We start from the raw sequence: 19,960 nt of genomic DNA on the forward strand, positions 1-19,960 counted from the left end.
AGTTGCTCAGAATAGGTATCTCAAACTTGCTCCAATTTCAGGCCAGAATTCCAGCTGCCGGCGTTCTCCCTCTTCAAGTAAACCTTGCAAAATAAGATAGAAAAGGCATAAGTATTGTACCGTGAAGTGAAATAATACCCCAAAAGGCGATAAATATAAACATGAAAGCATGATGCAAAATGGACGTATCAGGCTCCTACATATTCTATGAAGATCTTTATTGGTCTAACCATGATGTCAAGGATTCAATCAATCCCGTATATTTTTCCCTTTGTCCGTCGGTATGTTACTTGCCCGAGATTTGATCGCCGGTATCTCCATACCTAGTTCAATCTTGTTACTAACAAGTCTCTTTACTCGTTTCGTAATACAAGATCCCCTGACTAACTCCTTAGTCACATTGTTTGCAAGCTCATTGTGATGTTGTATTACCGAGTGGGACATAGAGATACCTCTCTGTCATATGGAGTGACAAATCTCATTCTCGATTCACGCCAACACAACAGACACCTTTGGGGATATCTGTAGAGCACCTTTACAGTCACCCAGTTACGTTGTGATGTTTGATACACACAAGGCATTCCTCCGATGTCCGGGAGTTGCATGATCTCATGGTAGTAGAAACAAATACTTGACATGCAGATTACATTAGCAATAAACTGACACGATCACATGCTACATTCATAGTTTGGGTTTTGTGATCCCGTTATCCCGTTATTCTTGATGTGATCCCGTTATCAAATGACAACTCATGTCCATGGTCAGGAAACCTTGGCCATCTTTGATCAACGAGCTAGTCCTTAGAGGCTCACTAGGGACTGTGTGTTGTCTATGTATCCACACATGTATTTGAGTTTCCAATTAATATAATTATAGCATGGATAATAAACGATTATCATGAACAAGGAAATATAATAATAACTAATTTATCATTGCCTCTAGGGCATATTTCCAACAGGATTGTAATACAAACCAAATAAATAAATCAATGATCAAATGAGTGCCCTAACTCTCATGAATTCATCTAGCGAATCAATTTATAGCCAGTTTTAAAAATAAACAAATAAAATGTAATATATCCCCATATGAATGTCCACCAAAAATATCCATATGATTCGGGATCTGCCTTTAACACCATATATTTATTGTTGTTATTGCCTTCAATGTGATACCAATCCAAATAAATGAATGAATGCTCAAATGAGTACTCTAAATCTCATCAACACGACTAGTGAATAAATGTACACAAAATAATGCAAATTAAAAATGAATGTAATTTACATATCCATATGGACGTCCACCAGAGAAAATATTTAGGAAGTGAGATCTGCCTTAATCACAATATATTTATTGTTTTTGCTACATAGGATCGGAAGAAACATCGTATATAAAAATGAATAAGCACATGAGTATTGTATCTCGTGAATTCATCTAGTGAATAAATCTATATATATATATTTATTTATCTATGTAGCTATCTATCTATCTATATCTACTAGCACATATGCCCGTGCGTTGTAACGAAAGGTAATACTCGTGACATGATTAAAAAGTTACAACATTTAAAACAAGGTAATGACATAGTAACAAAATATCATGATGATTTACAAATGACCTTGTTGCATTTCACATTACAAGAAAGTGAAGAAGATTTTATGGATAGATTTTGGGGAGGATTAAACCATGATATTCAAGAGATACTAATTCATGAAAAGTGTTATCCTATGGTTCGTTTGTTTCGTCTTGCTTGCAAAGCTGAATAGGAAACCAAACGACGTATCGCCCACAAGGAGAACGAGCGCAAGGTGCATATTCCAAGAGTTGATACGGTTGTTCCTTCAACTACTGGGCATACGATGACAACCACATCAATTGTTGTGAGGGCTACATCATCTTCATCATGTGACATGTTACCATCGAGAGTGCCTACATCATTTGAGTTGATCGTAAGACGTAATGACAAAGGTACTTATCTTTTACCTCCACATGAGTATGATGAATGCCTTGTCAATTGCAATGTAACATGTGATGAGCTACCCATTACTTTGGTCACACCGTATATTTTAGAGGACTATATTCATGATTTTACTATGCCATGTGATCAAATAACTACAATATCAAAAATGTTAAGTGAACCCATTGAATTAACTGTTGATGAGCAAGAACCATGTGAATCAGAGAATAAATCAAATTTGCGTCAAATATTTAAAAAAATAATTGTGTCAATGTTTAATCATTTTGATATGACCTCTAATATTTGTCATGATTCTATGTCAAATGACTTTTTGCATGTTTGTTTATTTAAGCATGTTCTAGTTTGTAAATTTGAAACAATGAAATTATATTCATCAATGTTAGAATGGTTTGATGATGAAAATTGTCAATATTTTGATATGAATAAGGACTTGACTTATATGTGCAAACTGATTTGCAATATTTTCATACCTTCTACTTCTTGTGATAATATTTTGGCTTTATATTTCATAACATATGAAAGTTACTCATGTATACGTGTATCATATGTGCAAAAAACAAGGTAAGTAAAAAATGGATGACATATACATATACAACATGTATGCTTTGTCCCTTTTGTTGTCATATTTCAGATTAAGCAACACCGAGGACAACTTTATTTTCAAGAAGGGGAGGATGATGAGGACATGGCTACCTTGGATGAGACCAAAAATATTTCATATTTGCATACATTTGAGGTGATTTCATATAATAATTATGCAATAATTTATTTATGTTATCCGGAATAAAAATATTTCACCTATTTTTACTCCATGCCTAAATGCAGAATTATCGAACGCTTGCACGAACCACGTGCGAAGATAAATTAAGAGGAAATGGTTAAGTGTTGTTCAAGAAGGCCTCTCACATCAAAGAAAATGATTATGTGATGTTCAAGAAGTTCTCTCACGTCACTTTTAGCCCAAGAGCAGATAAAGTCCAAGTCTCTCACGTTCTGGACTCAGATTCGGACTGCACAGACATACTTGTCTCAAAATGTCAACAACTTTTTCATAAGGACTCCGAATTGGGTGATTCTTTTTTGTTAGAAATTAAATTTTATGTACGTTCCAGACCAATTGGAACCACCTTAAAATTCGTTCAGAGCGTGGAGATATTGACAAAATAATCTGATGTTGCACCAGAATCCGAGTCAAACTACAAGTTCAAAGGTGTTGCATCACCTCCACTTGGGCCCATAGGCCATGTACGACCTAGGGTTAGTTTTAGGCTGCCTTGAGACGTCCTCCCACCTCCTTGGGCGCCACCCTTGATCCTATATAATTAGATCAATCTAGTAGCTTTTGCTTGGGATTTGTTTAGTTAAAAGTTAGCCATTACAACTTCGTGTACTTCGTTTGTATCCAACGACCAGACCAAGACCGCTTCCGGATACCCATCCTTATCAATACTTCATATATATTTGCAATATTCAGGTTGCTTTTATCATATTCTTGCTTGTTCTTCAATTGTTTGCAGGAAGAGACCTTCGTGGTCGGGTTGATCGTGCACCGGCGTGGTCAATAACCTCTTGGAGTTGATTTAGTGATTGCTAAGGCGCAACGTCGTGCATGTTTGTAGTCGGATCGTCAAAGTCTTCTCCACTAAATCAGTAGCCACCATCTCATCGAAAGATTGGGACCCTCGCCTCTATCAACATGTCTAGCTTAATTAAGCTTAAAAATTCTAAAGTACATATTTCTCTTACGCCTCAGTATAACAGTTGCAGGTTATGAACTACTAAGGATTGTTTTTTTCCTATGACGTCTTTATCTAAAGTTACTTCATGTCTTCATGTCACACATAATAACATAATATATACTCCCTTCATTCATAAATATAAGTTTTTAGATATATCAGTATGCAATACATACGGATGTATATAGACGTATTTCAAAGTGTAGATTCACTCATTGTGTTTTGTATGTAATCCATATTGAAATATCTAAAAAGACTTGTGTTTAGCAAGAGAGGGAGTACAACCATGGGATTGGATTTTAAGAACATATGCAAATTTTCAGTTTTCCAGAAAAAGAGTGTTCTTTTTATTATATTGAGAGGTGATTTCCTATGCATGACGGTAGCTACGCACGCATGATGGCAACTACACACCCTTTGGCATAAGTGCCTTATTTGATATATGAGGTGTTGTGTTCTTATGGCATTGATACAAGTGCATTTTTGTTGTATAGAAATGACTTTTTATTACTTCTCTTTTCCTTTTTATTACCTTTTTGCCACAAGTGCCTACTTGTTGTATATAAAGGTCCCTTTGTCACTTCTCTCAGCCTTCTAGCTTGCCGTTTTGGCATAATTGTCTGTTTGCTTGCCAAGCTGGTCCGAAGTCACGATATTTTCATCATAGAGTTATTTTCATTGTCTAAAATTGGGATCATGCGTAGCTACCACCGTTGGTAGGAAATTATTTCCGTTATTATGTTTTCATTTTTTTATAAGTATGCTCCTTTGAGAAATTGTCCTATCTAAGCACACATGTTGTACTCTGGCCTTTGAATGTCACTTGGCTCCAAAGATGAACTGAAAACTATGTTATAATGTTTGTGCACATGGAGAGTACTTACTACCTCCATTTTCATATATATAATCTGCCGCCAGCACAGGCAGAGCTTAGCCCTCCAGCAATTTGGACGGCGGCGAGGGGAGGGAGGCACGAGGAGGAGGACCGTGGGCCGGCGCTAAGATTTCCCCCATGGGGCTCACGGGAGCGCCGTGGGGGGAGGAAGGGAGGAAACAACTCTTAACAACACAGGGGGTTGATGACGAGAGGCTTCACAATGTCTACTGATCATATGACTAGCTTGGCGACGTGCCGTCTAAAAAGATTTTAACGCGTGCTCCACATATTTTTCAAAAAATTCCTTCTCGATTCATCCTACAGGGTTAGGTCAAAATCTAGATGTGTGTTAGTGTTGCATGTAAGCATCTTAATTATGCATAGGCGGGGTGTGTACTCATAACGCACCTGGAGATGGATGCAAGTATCTAAGAGCGCGATTAATAGTATAGCGAGTTGCTGGCTGTAAGCCATTGTCATGTTATTTATAGCTCATCTTATAGCTAGCATGTACAACGGTTGATTAGAAAAGGATACTACTTTTTTTATTATATGACTCGTATTTCATTCTCACAAAGTACCTAGGGGCACGTGCTAGAGCTGGCTCTTAAATAAGAGTCCGCTTACCTTCTCTTTCCTATTCTCTTTCTTTCAACTAAGTAAAAATATACTAGTTTATTTATTATAGTCAGCTGACTAAGCTCTCTTATACTTGCTCTAAGTGTAGCTTGGACAAGCGGGTAGTAGAGAGGAGGGAGAAGGCGCAGGCCGATGCCAAGGCGTGGGCGGGTGAACCTGCCCGGCTCTGGAGGCCAAGAAGCTCCTCTTGGGGAATGTAAAAATAATCCTCATGGTTATGGGCAATAATACAAGTTATATAGTTAGAGATTGTCAAAGTCTCCCAATCTTGTGAAAGCTACTCCAACATGTCCATGTCTCGCGTACCGTGCTTGATGATAAAATGCTGATTAGCTGAGAAGTTGTACTAATCTCTTCATGATGGGAAGATGATTTTTTTGCGAGTGCTGATGGGAAGATGATGACATGCTAACAGCTGCTAAATTTGTACTTTTAGTAATTACATGGTCCTTTCGTACACCAACAATGTTTTAACAACCCAAACAATATTAATTTAAAACTAATACTTTTACTGTGGTTCAAAAAAGTAAGAATCCTCCATCAAAATTAAGCAAACAGTGAAAAATTCATAGGTAGGAGTACTGGCTGACTATATACAAATAGAGAAGTACTGAAAAATATCCAATACATGAGACCAATGGTAAGATGAGTACCTATATTTTTATTTTTTATTTCACTGATGTTGATAGATGGCTGGCACTGCATGTGTCTCGACAAGAATTGATCTGGTGTGAGTTGAATAGATTGATTCCTTGACAAGTAAGGGTTACAAGAGGTATATATGAGGGGAGAGCCACGTCCTATACAAGTGGCTAGTGGCCAACGTGGTCTACCCCTGATCCTATTTACAAGGAGATGAGACAAGTGCTCAAGTAATCTAACACCCCCCGCAGCTGGAACACCGTTTGGGAGGATGTTCAGGCTGGACCGAAAATCATTGAACACTTGTGATGGTAAACCCTTTGTAAAGACATCCGCAAATTGAGAGCTCGATGGTACGTGGAGAACGCGGACTTCGCCAAGTGCCACACGATCACGTACGAAGTGTAGATCGATCTCAATGTGCTTGGTACGTTGATGTTGTACTGGATTTGAAGCAAGGTAGGAGGCACTGATGTTATCACAATACACCACAGTTGCGCGTGTAGGCGGCAGACGAAGCTCATGGAGAAGTTGACGTAGCCAGCACGATTCAGCCACACAATTTGCCACGCCATGATACTCAGCTTCGGCACTGGAGCGGGATATCGTTGGCTGGCGTTTGGAGGACCATGAAATGAGGTTGGAGCCCAAGAAAACACAGAAGCCCGAGGTGGACTTGCGAGTATCTGTACAACCTGCCCAATCAGCGTCCGTATATGCAATGAGCTCACGAGAGGACGACCGGTACAGCTGAAGACCATAGTGTGATGTGCCCTGTAGATATCGAAGAATGCGTTTCACGAGTTGCATGTGGGTGTCACGAGGGGCGTGCATGAACAAGCAGACTTGTTGAACAGCATAGGCGATATCAGGACGTGTGAGAGTGAGGTACTGTAGGGCGCCGGCCAAGCTTCGGTATTTGGTGGGATTAGAGAGAAGGTTGCCGTCATGGGAAGAGGCCTTGGAGCTAGTGTCGATGGGCGTGGAAACCGGCTTACAGTTGAGCATGTTTGCACGATCAAGAATCTCTAGTGTGTATTCTTGTTGACAGAGGAAGAGGCCGGATGTGTTTGTGGTGACATTCACTCCCAAGAAGTGATGTAGAGAACCGAGATCCGTCATGGAGAACTCGGCCTTGAGGGAGGCGATGACGGAGGAGAGTGTGGCCGAAGAGCTGGCTATAAGGATGATGTCGTCGACATAAACCAGCAGGTAAGCAATAGAGGTGCCGTGATGCATAATGAAGAGAGAAGAATCGCTTTTGGAGGCATGGAATCCCAAGGAGAGGAGGAAGGCTTGGAACCTGAGAAACCACGTGCGTGGTGCTTGCTTGAGACCATATAGCGATTTGCGGAGAAGGCATACATGGTCGGGGCGCATGTGATCAACGAAGCCGGAGGGTTGAGAGCAGTAAACCGTCTCGTGGAGATCGCCATGTAGAAAGGCGTTCTTGACGTCTAGTTGGTGAATTGGCCACGAGTGGGAAGTGGCAATGCTGAGAACCACACGAATGGTAGACGGCTTGACCACCGGACTAAAGGTTTCGCCATAGTCCACGCCTTCTCGTTGAGTGAAACCATGAACAACCCATCTGGCCTTGTAGCGCGCCAAGGATCCGTCATTGTTGAACTTGTGACGAAAGATCCATTTCCCCATGACGACATTCACACCTGCAAGCTTAGGCACCAAAGACCACGTAAAGTTATCCATTAGGGCATGATATTCATCGAGCATGGCTTGTCGCCAATGAGGGTCTTTGAGAGCAGACTTGTAGGTGGGTGGAATGGGTGAGATGGCGGTAGAGGAAGCAGCCGTGAGGAATAAGCGTTTGGGCATGAGATAACCAGCCTTGGCACGTGTGGACATGCGGTGTGCATTGTTGAGTGGATGTACTGGAATGGCATGTGGCGGGAGATGTGGCGGATGGGGTGTGGCTAGAGCGGAAGGCAAGGCTGATTCTGTGGGGCCCGCGGGTTGTTGGGAGGTAGTGGGCGGCGAATCTGGTGCTGACTCTGAGGAAGTAGCAGATGATGTGACAGACGAAGCGGGCGCGGCAGGCGAGGTGGATAGGGGAGGCGCGTGATTCGGTGGGGCAGGGGAACCAGGTGGCCCGGGCGGAGGAAACGAGGAGGAGTGGGCGGACGACGCGGGCGAGCCATCTGGGGAAGGACACGCGGCAGGGGAGTGCGCGGGCGCCGGTGCGCTGCATGCGGTAGTGGGCGACAATGATTGGTGGGGCCCGAGCGGATCAGGTGGTGCGTGATCCAAGAGATGCGGGTGTGGGGGAGCGGCTGCATGGGGATTGGTTGTGGACGTGGTTGGCGTGTGAACTGGTGGGTGTGGCCGGTAGGGAAAGACATGCTCATCAAAAATGACATGGAGCGAGACAATAACCCGACGGGATGTGAGGTCGTAGCAGCGATACCCTTTGTGCTCTAATGGGTAGCCGAGGAAGACACAAGGGGAGGAGCGTGGGGAGAGTTTGTTGTCCATAGTGGCATAAAGATTCGGGTAGCAGAGGCAGCCAAAAACGCATAGGTGAGTATAGTCCAGTTGCACGCCATGGAGGAGGTAGTATGGTGTGTACGGGGTGATGGCATGAGAGGGTCGACGGTTTAGTAAGTAAGTGGCGGTGTGGAGAGCCTCAACCCAAAAGGGTGGAGTGAGGTTGGCTTGGAGAAGCAGTGTGCGTAAGATGTCATTGGCAGTGCGGATGATGCGTTCTGCTTTGCCGTTTTGTGGTGAAGTATGGGGCAAGAGAACCAATATGCTATGCCGTTGGAGGAGAAGAAGGAGCGAAGAGAGTTGTTGATGAATTCACCACCGTTGTCACATTGCATGCTTTTGATGATGACATGAAATTGTGTGTGGACAAATGTGAAGAAGCGCTGGAGGACGATGGATGTCTCATGTTTGTTACGCAAGGGAAACGTCCAGGAGTAGTGTGTGTAGTCGTCAAGGATGACCAAATAGTATTGAAAACCGGAGAAGCTCACAACAGGGGAAGTCCATAAATCACAGTGAATTAAATCAAAGGCAGCATATGTTTTGCTAGATGAAGAAGAAAAGGGAAGACGTGTCTGATGCCCAAGTTGGCAAGCACTACAAGGCGAGTGGGGAGCTTTATTACAATCATGAAGAAAATCACGAGACATAGTAGAAAGGGTAGATGTGCTGGGGTGGCCGAGACGACGATGCCATAGGTCTGAAGTGGTGGCGAGGAGAGCGGACGGCCGAGCTGGTGTGTTGCCGTTGAAAGGGTATAGGTCGCCGGTACTAGCGGAGATCATGAGAACCTGTCGAGTGTGAAGATCCTTCAGAAGAAAACCACAAGGAAATAATTCAATAGAGCATGAGTTATCGGTGGTAAATTTGCGAACGGAAATAAGACTAGTAACGACGTTTGGAGATACCAACACGTCGGTGAGGCGAAAATGGTGTGGGTGGAGGGTGGCGGAGCCAGTGGCTGTGACGGGGATGTGATGACCATTGCCAACAAGGATGCTCGAGGGAACATGCCGTAATGAATGACTAAGCGAGGTCAGGTTACCTTGTGTGCCAGTCACATGGGACGAGGCGCCGCTGTCCAAATACCACTCGGGGTTGGGGTTGGAGTTGAGGCCAGAGTTGCTGAAGGCGGCGTTGAGCATGGCGAGATGCTCCCACGACGGCGGCCCAGCGTTGTACGGTGCAGGTGGTGGTGCCGGATGGTACACGGGGTAGTCCTGGGCATGTGCACTAGGGCAGGGACCCAGGACGTTGGGAGGGATCCAGCCGGGGCGTGGTGACGGAAGGGCCATGCCGTAGGGGGCGAAGTACCCAGTGAAGGGCGAAAAAGCCGGCGGCGACGAGTGGCCGCATCCAGAGGAGTCACCGCGGCCACGACCACGGCCACGGCCACGACCGCGACCGCGGTCACCATCGCCGAAGCGGTCACCGCAGCCATGACCAGTGGGCGTCGGGGGAGGATGCGGGTGTCCGTGGGCGCGATCGGCAGCGGGGCGATCGGGAACGGAGGAGCCACTGCTCTGCCCGCGATCACCGCCAGTGATGGCGAAGGCTGATGCGCTTTCCTCGGCAGCACGCTGGGCCTGAGATTCCTCGGCGAGGACGACGCGAGAGAGCACGGCGTCGAAGGGGAGCTCCTGGTCGCCGAGGACGACGCGGATGGTTTCGAGCCGCTTGTCGAGACCGTGGAGGAACTGGGTGGTGAGGTCGCACTCTGTGACGGCGTGATCGATGTCGGCGAGACCGTCGGTGAGGAGCTTCATGCGGCGGGCGTATTCGGAGACGGAGAGGTCACCTTGCTTGAGGTTGCGGTACTGCCTATTCAGCAGCATGAAACGAGCGGCGCGGTTTGTGAGGAAGAAGTCGCGGATCTTCTTCCAGATGGCGTAGGAGGTGGTGGCACCGACGACATGGTCGATCATGGGGTCGGCAAGAGTGGCGTAGAGCCAGAGCGCGACATGAGCGTCGAGTTCACGGTAGGCCGCGTCGGCGTTGGGTGGTGGAGGGTGCTCGATGAGATAGAGAACGCCGTAGCGAACGAGGACCATGATGAAGAATGACTTCCACTTGTGATAATTGTGGTCGGCGGGGTTGAGGAAGAACTTGATGTGGTTGGTGATGTGATCCGAGAAAATGGGGTGGCGAGGGTTGGATGGCGACGGCGCAGGAGCCGCTGGGGTAGAGGAGAAGAGGGGGGCGAACTGGGAGCCAGAGGCGGCGGTGGAGCCAGAGAAGACGAACGGCGGAGGAGGGGGAGCCGAGGTTGCCGAGGACGCGGCGGCGGCAGTGTCCGGAGAGGAGGAGGTGTGCGGCAGCGCGCCGGGACTGAGGGCAGCGGAGGAGTGGGAGGAGGCGTCCATGACGGCCTGGTAACTGATACCAAGTTGAATAGATTGATTCCTTGACAAGTGTTACAAAGGGTTACAAGAGGTATATATGAGGGGAGAGCCACGTCCTATACAAGTGGCTAGTGGCCAACGTGGTCTACCTAATCCTATTTACAAGGAGATGAGACAAGTGCTCAAGTAATCTTAGAGTGTGTTCATTCGGCAGATCAATAAACTACCGTGGCTAGCTTGCGCCTCGAGCAGAATCCATCTAAAATCTCTGCCCACATGATGTTTAAAGGTAAACGCTTGAAACCGGCGCGTAGACGCAATTTTCGACCGACCACGTCACTTTCACGGGTACATGCACGTACACCACATTCATTGATGGACTACCACAATGCTTCATGGGGTGGCAAGATGTCGGTGGTGGGTTGCTGCAAACTACGAGGTCAGTGGCGAGCACGATGACGAGCAAGGACGACTATGCAGCTTGGAGCGATTGGTGACACGGTGTTGCGCGGCGCCACACATCCTAAGAGCTGCGCGAGATGCATCACAAAAAGTACAACCTCACTAATATTTTGCTGGAACCGAAGTAGTGTGACTCATCTTTGCTCGCACTGTCATTTTTGTTTTGCTGGAACTGGTGACAATTTTTGTTATCCCGGCAACTGCGATGTTTGATTTAATGGAACGATGAATACTTTTGCTGGATACAACCCAACGAACTACTGGACAACTTCGTCGGGGATGTGACCGTAGACGACGAACGACGTTGCTACAAGCTGGATGTGGTGTTGCTACTCGCCGGAACTTCAGCCTTTGAAGGCAGGAGTTGCACGCGGTGAACCAGCGGGAGCCTGTGCGGCCATGCTGGCAACAAGGGCAGGGACGCTGGTGAGCAGCGTTGACGATGGCGGGTAAGCACGAGCGGAGGCACTGTATTCTTTTTCTATTACTCGTGCTCTTTCAAATCTGTGTCGCGAGGTTGAAGAAGGTCAATTTTTTTTAGAAGTGGAAGGTCAAATTTTTTAAGAGAGAAAACGATTCGGTTAGACTTAGAACCAACGGGTATTTAGAAAAGGAAAACGTTCGGAGTCGGCGTACTGGCCGAATCGTTCGGCCAGTCGCACGTGACCCGCGCGCGTGGCTTGGCTTGTCCAGGCACGCAACATTCAGTCCAAATTTGCTGTAACCGACGTTTAAATTTGTTACAAGCGTTTAAATTTGCTACAATTTGTTCATTAAAAAAGTTGCATCCATGTTTGGTTGCAACCTGAGTTCATTGAATTTTTTCGTTACAACCAGCGTTTGATTTTTGCTACAGTGATGCTGATTTTTGCTACAACCGGTAACAATTTTTGCTAAAACCATTAACTAAAAAAGATGCATACACGTTCGTCGGAGTTGCAACCCGAGTTCAACGAATTGTTTTGTTATAACCCACATTTTGTTTTGCTACCACGCATCATCAGCGTCGTTTTTTTGCTACGACCACGTTGATATTTTTTTGCTACAACCATATTTTTCTGCATACTTGGCCAAAATTTACTACATCCCTGCTTATTTTTGCTTCAATCGATGATTTTTGCTGTATGAACACATCTGACGATCAAACCAGATCCAATCTAACGGATCGGACGACCGCGTGTGGCCGGCTGAAAATTGTGTCCTTTAGAAATTGATCGGGCTGCTTGGACCCGACCGACCGAACTACTGGGCCGGCCTGCCGGCGCCTAGCATTGCCCATGTTTAAAGCACCTCAGGCCTGGTTGAGAATGAGTGCTCGATTTCGAGTGTTTTCAGCGAGCTAGACATTAAGGACAGTAAAACCGAACCCTTTCCGAGCTCTCTCAGGCCATTAGCGATTTTGACCGTTGGATCGTGCATGTGACAGCCCGATGCCGACGTCCAGAAGATTTCCCCTTCTTTCCGTTTTCGTCGTGTGGTTATTTTAATTTGTTGCATCATCATCGCATCATGCGCATCATCAGCATTGCATCGGCATCCCGTTGACGCCCGTTTTCAAAACTTGCATCCGTTGTTAGTTGCCGGTTCTCGTCGTTGTCCGTTCTGAGCCCAACCGCACTCGCACGCGCCCGCGGCACCGTCGAAACCCTGTTTTTAAAGTGTGCGTAAACTTTCTCTGATCGAGGTGGAACCTGGCATGCGGTCGTGATTAGTTATAGCTAGGCCGCCTGTCGAATTTCGTCGCGATCGGAGTCCTTCTGGTACCCGAACGGTCGACCGTAGCGGCACCGTATTCGGTCTACCGTCGGACGTTTGTCGGTGTTTTAAAATTCGTTGCCGCGCCGCCCGTTTCCCTCTCATCTCCGGATATCCCCCCTACACGGCCACGTACCCATACCCGTGTTCGGAATCGTCCGAATCTGACCCCACGGTTGGATCTGGGTAGAAATTTCGCTAAACCTAGCCCCCCATTTGTTATAAATAGGCCTCCCCCTAATTTTTAGGAAACCCTAAACCCCCCCTCGTTTTCCTCCCGCAGCCTCCTCCCACCTCCTCCTCGCGCCGCCGGGCCCGCGAGCCCACGGCTGGCCCGCCAGGCCCGAAACCACCGCCGCCTCCCGTGCTCCGGATCGCCCGCAGCCGCCGCCAGAGGCCCGAGCTCCCACCCCATGGCTCCCCTGCCCAAGCCAGCTAGCCCCGCACCAGCCCTCGCCTCTCCGCCGCCGGCAGCTCGCCGAAGCTAGCGCCGCCGCCCGCCAGCCGGATGCCCGCCGGAGTTCCCCCGCGCCCCCAGCTCGCCGGCCATGGCCACCTCGTGCCGCAGCCCTTGGCCAGAGCCGCCATGGCGCCCGCAGCCGCCGCTGGCCATCCTCCGTCGCCCGCGCCAGATCCAGTCCCTCCCATCGCGCCGACGTGCCGCGCCGCCCCGCCTGCTCGCCTGTGCCGCCGTCGCGTCAACGGCCGCCGCCGCGTGCTTCCCGTCGCCTGGATCCCGATCCATCGGGACGAGGAGCACGATGCTCCAGCGCCCCATGCCTCCCCCGCGCGGCCCAGGAGCCAGCCCAGGCCAGGCCGGCCAACCGCCTCGGCCCGGCTCGCCCCACCTCGGCCCAACCGGCTCAGGCCTCCCGAGGCAGCCGAGGCCCAGCCGGCGAGCAGCTTCCCCGGCCCATCTGCTCCTCCCTCCAACCGGCCCAAGGCCTACCCCAAGGTAGCCCCTAAGCCCTTGCCCTGAGCGCATTTTTGCTATGTAGCGCCACTGTTCCGCCCGTTAGCCTTTTTCTTATTTTTGCGATATAATTAAAATTCCAGAGATATACGTATATTAAAACGTTCGTAGTTTTTAATCCTTAAGTCGGATCGCGATGAATTATATATGTATTTGGTGTAGAATTTCGCGTAGTATCCGTTTTCGAAACTTGCATAAATGTTTGATGTGGTTTGACCCACTGTTTTCCTAGAGTAACGTGCTGTCCCCTTAGAATAGAGCCCGTATTTATTTTTCACGCAAGACCGGGTTGCTCGTATGCCATAGATAAAATGCCCATGTTTTAGAAACCTATTTTCCATGCATTTTAGAGCGGTCATTGGTATTTTTACGTGTAGGGATTGCGGGTAGTTAATTTTCCCGTGTATAGGTTGTTTTCCCGCATTTATGTGTGGCTTTATTTTGTTGTGCAACCCCACATATTTTATATGCTTCCGGGGTAGAAAAATCCCATGGATTTTTCCTATGCAATTAGTTTTAGCATTAGAGCAAGTTAGTTCGCGCAATATTTTGCCGTGATGCCCTTTTGTTTAATTCGTAGGATTTATTCCGTGCTTCGTTTGATGGAGTTGTCAACTAGGGAGTTGTTCTTGGGTGTTTAGACTAGCCCCTGGTATTTTTAGTTGCAATAGAAATGCATGTTTAGGTGTGTTTTGATTGCTCTCAAGTTGCTAGAAATAGTGCTGATTTTGAGAAGCTGAAATATTTCTAAGTCTGGAATCTGTTATATTTTGTTGTTGTCTTGTCTTGCTTGTATCTTGTGATCTGTAGCTCTTTTGAGGTTGGTCCAATGGAGTTAGTTGTACCGCTTGTGTTTCTCTAGCATGCTGTAAATTTTCATGCCATTTGGAGTCCCGTAGCTATAGGTTTTTCTGCTGTCAATATGGCTTCAGATCGAAAACTGCACTTTCATGAAGTGCTATTTTCACTAAGTCTGAAATAGTGTGTGCGATGCCTTTTTGCGACTTCTTTCCCTAGTGTTCCTTGCTGCTATGCTAGTTGTTGTTAGTTGTTTGTAGTAGTGCTTCTTGCCCTCTTCCGTGTCATGCCTTTCTTGAGTTTATCGGAGTTGTGTAGCCCGTAGTTGTGGGGCGTAGAATATGCTATGAGGCTTATTTTGGCAGATTGTATTTATTTCTTGTTTAGTTCGTATTTTTTGATCCGTAGCTCTGATTTGATCGTGTCCTATATGAAACTTGCTTAGAATCTCGTGTAGTTTCATGTTCTCTTGCTGTTTGTATGTTTTGAAGTGCTCGTGACCGTCGTTGCACACATATTGCATTCATGCCATCATATCTTGTGGTGCTTGTATCTTTTGATCCGTATCTCCGTTGGAGATGTTCTCTCAACAATGCCATGAAACCTTCAACCTGTTCAACCTAGCAAACAACTGATTGGCCATGTTACCGTTTGCTTAACCCTGTTGATAGCGTTGCTAGTTGCAGGTGCAGTTGCTTCCATGTGATAACATGGGTTCCTTCTTATATCACCATATTAAATGCCATTTAATTTAATGCACCTATATACTTGGTAAAAGGTGGAAGGCTCGGCCTTTCTAGCCTGGTGTTTTGTTCCACCTTTGCCCCCTTAGTTTCGGCTACCGGTGTTATGTTCCATAAACGAGCGCTCCTAACACGATCGGGGTTGTTATGGGGACCCCCTTGATAATTCGTTTTAGATTAAAGCTGGTCTGGCAAGGTCCAACATTGGTACTACATTTGCCCAACATAATAACTTGATAATATTGAAATGCATAGAGAGTTAGCGCTACCCGAGGAGTAATTCTACATAATACAGGGGGACCAGTGCTGTTGGTGCTGGTCCAAAACTAGAGCCGTTTGCGGGGCCAACCCGGGGCAACTCGGGAGATTTCTATCAGGCCACCGTACGCTGTGCTTATCTGTCGTGTCCTGAGAACGAGATACGCGTCTCCTATCGGGATCGTCGACACGCCGGGCGGCCTTGCTGCATTAGTTTTACCTTTGACGAGATATCTTGTGCATCGGGATTCCGGTGATGCTTTGGGTAATCTCAGAGTTGAGGTTTTCCACTAGGGGATCCGACGAGATCGCGAGCTTCGTGATTGAGGATTTCTATGCGGCTTGTGGTAATTTGTGATGGACTAGTTGGAGCACCCCTGCAGGGTTAAATCTTTTCGGAAAGCCGTGCCCGCGGTTATGTGGCAACGTGGAAACTTTGTTTAACACTGGTTCTAGATAACTTGAAGTTAACTTAATTAAAACTTGCCAACTGTGTGCGTAACCGTGACTCTCTCTTTCGTGAGTTCTTACTCCGATCGAGGACACGGTGGGGTCATGTCTGACGTAGGTAGGTGTTCAGGATCATTCTTTTGATCATCAGTAGTTCACGTCCGTTATGCGTAGATCTTCCCCCTCTTATTTCTTGTACTCGTAAGTTTAGCCACCAAATATATGCTTAGCCGCTGCTGCAACCTCACCACTTAACCATGCCTCACCCATTAAGCTTTGCTAGTCTTGATACCTTTGGAAATGAGATTGCTGAGTCCCCGTGGCTCACAGATTACTACAACACCAGTTGCAGGTACAAGTAAAGGTTACTTGACGCGAGCGTGTTGATTGTTCATTTGGAGTTGCTTCTTCTTCTTCTTCTTCATCGATCTAGGATGGGTTCCAGGCCGGCAGCCTGGGATAGCAAGGATGGACGTCGTTCTTCTTTTGTCGTTTATTTTCGTCCGTAGTCGGACCCTGCTCTTACTCGTGATGATTATGTAATGTGCTGATGTGACTCTGATGTAGCTTGTGGCGAGTGTAAGCCAATTCCATATATCTCTTCTTTTCAGTACATGTACTTGTAACGATATCCATTCTTGCGACACGACGAGATGCGCTTCTATCCCTGACGAGGCCCTCGTGCCAAATTGAGGATAGGGTCGCATCTTGGGCGTGATAGTGCATCTCGGTCGTCCTTGGCCGTCCAAGGCATTGTTTTCTCGCATGGGCTGGTACTGGGCCGAATGTCCTGGGGCTGCTATTCCCATGGCCGAATCGGAAGCCTCGGGTTCACTAACGATGGCCAACGTCGGATGTGGAAAGTAAAACCGAACCCTTTCCGAGCTCTCTCAGGCCATTAGCGATTTCGGTCGTTGGATCGTGCATCTCGGTCGTCCCTGACCGTCCAAGGCATTGTTTTCTCGCATGGGCTGGTACTGGGCCGAATGTCCTGGGACTGCTATTCCCATGGCCGAATCGGAAGCCTCGGGTTCACTAACGATGGCCAACGTCGGATGTGGAAAGAACGATCGTGATTCCCTCCGTGTCCACATAGCCCCGCCTCCCCCCACTCCACACCCCGACTCCTCCAAGCGCGCCGCCGCTATCTCGTCGTCCACCCCTCCCCTCCCCTCCCATCAGGCTCACACATCCCGCCGGCAACCACCTCATCTGCCTCATGTCACCTCGCAGCCGGCCTCTTCCAGATCCAATCCCCCAAAGCCGTCCACCTCGTCTCCCACCATCTCCTCTTGTCAGAAAAGAAAAGAAGAGGGAGATCGACCAGGTCAGGCGGCGGTCAAATCCGCCACCACCGCATCCACCTCGCCAAGGCTTCAAGATTGGCCGCTACCGGAGGTCAGCACAGCACACCAGGGCAGGACCTCACCTCGACTGCCTCAGGATACGTCCACCGACTCCATGGAGCTTCCCCCTAGCACGCTAGCAGCCATGCGTGTCCGATCCACCAGGTTGCCCCTCCATCTTCAACGTCTCCGTAGTTTTTTTTTCTCCCAACCACACTATCTTTTGTTCACCCGTGGTTCAACTCTGTTAATTTTCTTTGAAGTGATTTTCACTATGTTGGTTGCAGGTCGTGTCAATCCAAGTGCTTGCTGCTGGTTCTGGTATATTGGTTTGGGGAATTTTTCAACTGACGAAACAACCGATGTTGATGTATCCTCTGGTATTGCTGGTAGAAATAGAATGTGCAGTAAATACAGATAAGGTGTATCATATCATCCATTTCATTCTTTCTTGACTTTCTTAATGCATAAACATATGTACAACGCCACCTTATGGGCAGATGGAAGGGAACCGTTCAGTTCGTGTTCAACCCATGAAGATAATTTACATGAACAAAACCATCCGGTTGATTGGGTTGCAGGGTTATTATTCCGATATAAACAATGTTTTACTTGTACTCTTTTCACTTGGGTGATTATATTCAACATCTCAATGACTCAGAATGGGTGAATGGTGATACCGAATTAAAGAAAATGTTGTTCTGGTTGAATTAGTGATTCCTTCCCACTAATTAATTAGTTTCTACAACAGAACTGCAATTTTACCTAGATGCTTCTGGGGTATAGCCAATCAGGTAGTAGGCTATTGATGTCCAAGCTACTGATTCAACTAAAGAGACTGGAATCTTTAGGATAAAAGATGGTATTGCATAAGCCCATGCAGAATATAAGTAGTCGTCTCTCTGTTTGTAGAAGACTCGAAGTCTCTTAATTGCCATGGCTAGCTCAGGGAATCCATCAATTTCAAATTTGTATGTCACCTTCAACACATCAATCAAAGCAACTGTTGCTGACTGCTCTGCATTTTAGAACTTAGTCAATAACTACCAACAGTTTTAAGTTATGATTTAGCCACCTACCACCCCCCCCCATACACACACACACACTTGGTTGAGATTAAGCATGGCACATACTGTTAACTTTCCCCTCTTAATTGGTTGAGATTATAAGCATGACAGATATTGTTTTTTCTTTGCTTCCACTATCCCCACTTATTTGGTTGATGAGATGATAAGCATGAGATTAGAACATTATAATCTGTTTTGATCTTACTTGAAAAATTATTTGTCCCTGATCTGTTGTGCTCTTAATTTTTATCTCTTCGTCTTCTGAACCTCGCTGGTTGGTTCAAGTCGTGGCTAATCTATTTTGCTTTGACTACTGATCTGATTTAGAGTTGTGGCTAATCTATCATACTCTGTTGTGATATGATTTAGGGTCGTGGCTTATCCATTTTTATCCTAATTGCTGATTTAATTCAAGGTCGTCACTATTAATGGAGATTAGTTTTGACGAGGATAACTAGCTGTGTTCGTTTAATAGAGATTATATAAACATGCAGCAATTTGTTTGCTTTCATCTTTGTTCGTTATGGTGGATTGGTCTTGGTCGGATTAGTTGATTCCTTGGAGATGTTTGACATGATCGGACTGAGAGATTGAAGGTTGTGGTTTGGTTTGGTGTGTTCTATTAAAGGTGATTCAGTATTGTTCCGTGTACAAAGTGCTTTATCTCTTTTTATGAAAAACAACGTTTTGGGGACAGTTGACTGTCTAAATTCTGTAGTTCTTTGCTTTTGGTCCTGTTCCTGCATGCACATACTTTTTTTCTTTGGTTTCACCTTCCCCATTTATTTGGATGATGAGATGATAAGCATGGTATGTACTATAATTTCCAGGCGTCTATCTTTCAAAATGAGGACAATATATTTGATTATTTGTTTTGAGCTTACATGAAAATTCTGTAGTCATGTTTGTATTGTTTCAATCTACACTATTGTGTTGTTAAGCATGTACTCCCTTCGTTTTTATTTACTTCACGTATTAGCTTTGTCTCGAGTCAAACTTTTTAAACTTTGACCTAATTTATACAAAAATAATATGCAACAAAATAAACATCGCAAACCACAATAAAATAATTACTGTTATACAAATATATCAATAATAATTTCATCCTAAATTCATAATAGACGGGCGCAGCAACGCGCGCCTTTCATGATCTAGTAAGGAATACAACGAAGCATGCGTGGATAGCTATGGAGATGTAGACCGGATGCGAGCTGGTGCACTGGTGTAAATAGGTGTACATGGTATTTCACGTGTTGTGTTCTAATCATTGTTAATCTTCTTCCCTTCTAATCGAGACCCCAGTGTTTTGGTTTGAGATAAGTTTTACACAAAAAAGATGCACATTAACATTATGATTTCATTCAGACAATTGGTTTTCAAAATTACATGGAC

Source organism: Hordeum vulgare, chromosome 3H (assembly GCF_904849725.1).
Source record: "Hordeum vulgare subsp. vulgare chromosome 3H, MorexV3_pseudomolecules_assembly, whole genome shotgun sequence".
NCBI lineage: Eukaryota > Viridiplantae > Streptophyta > Magnoliopsida > Poales > Poaceae > Hordeum > Hordeum vulgare.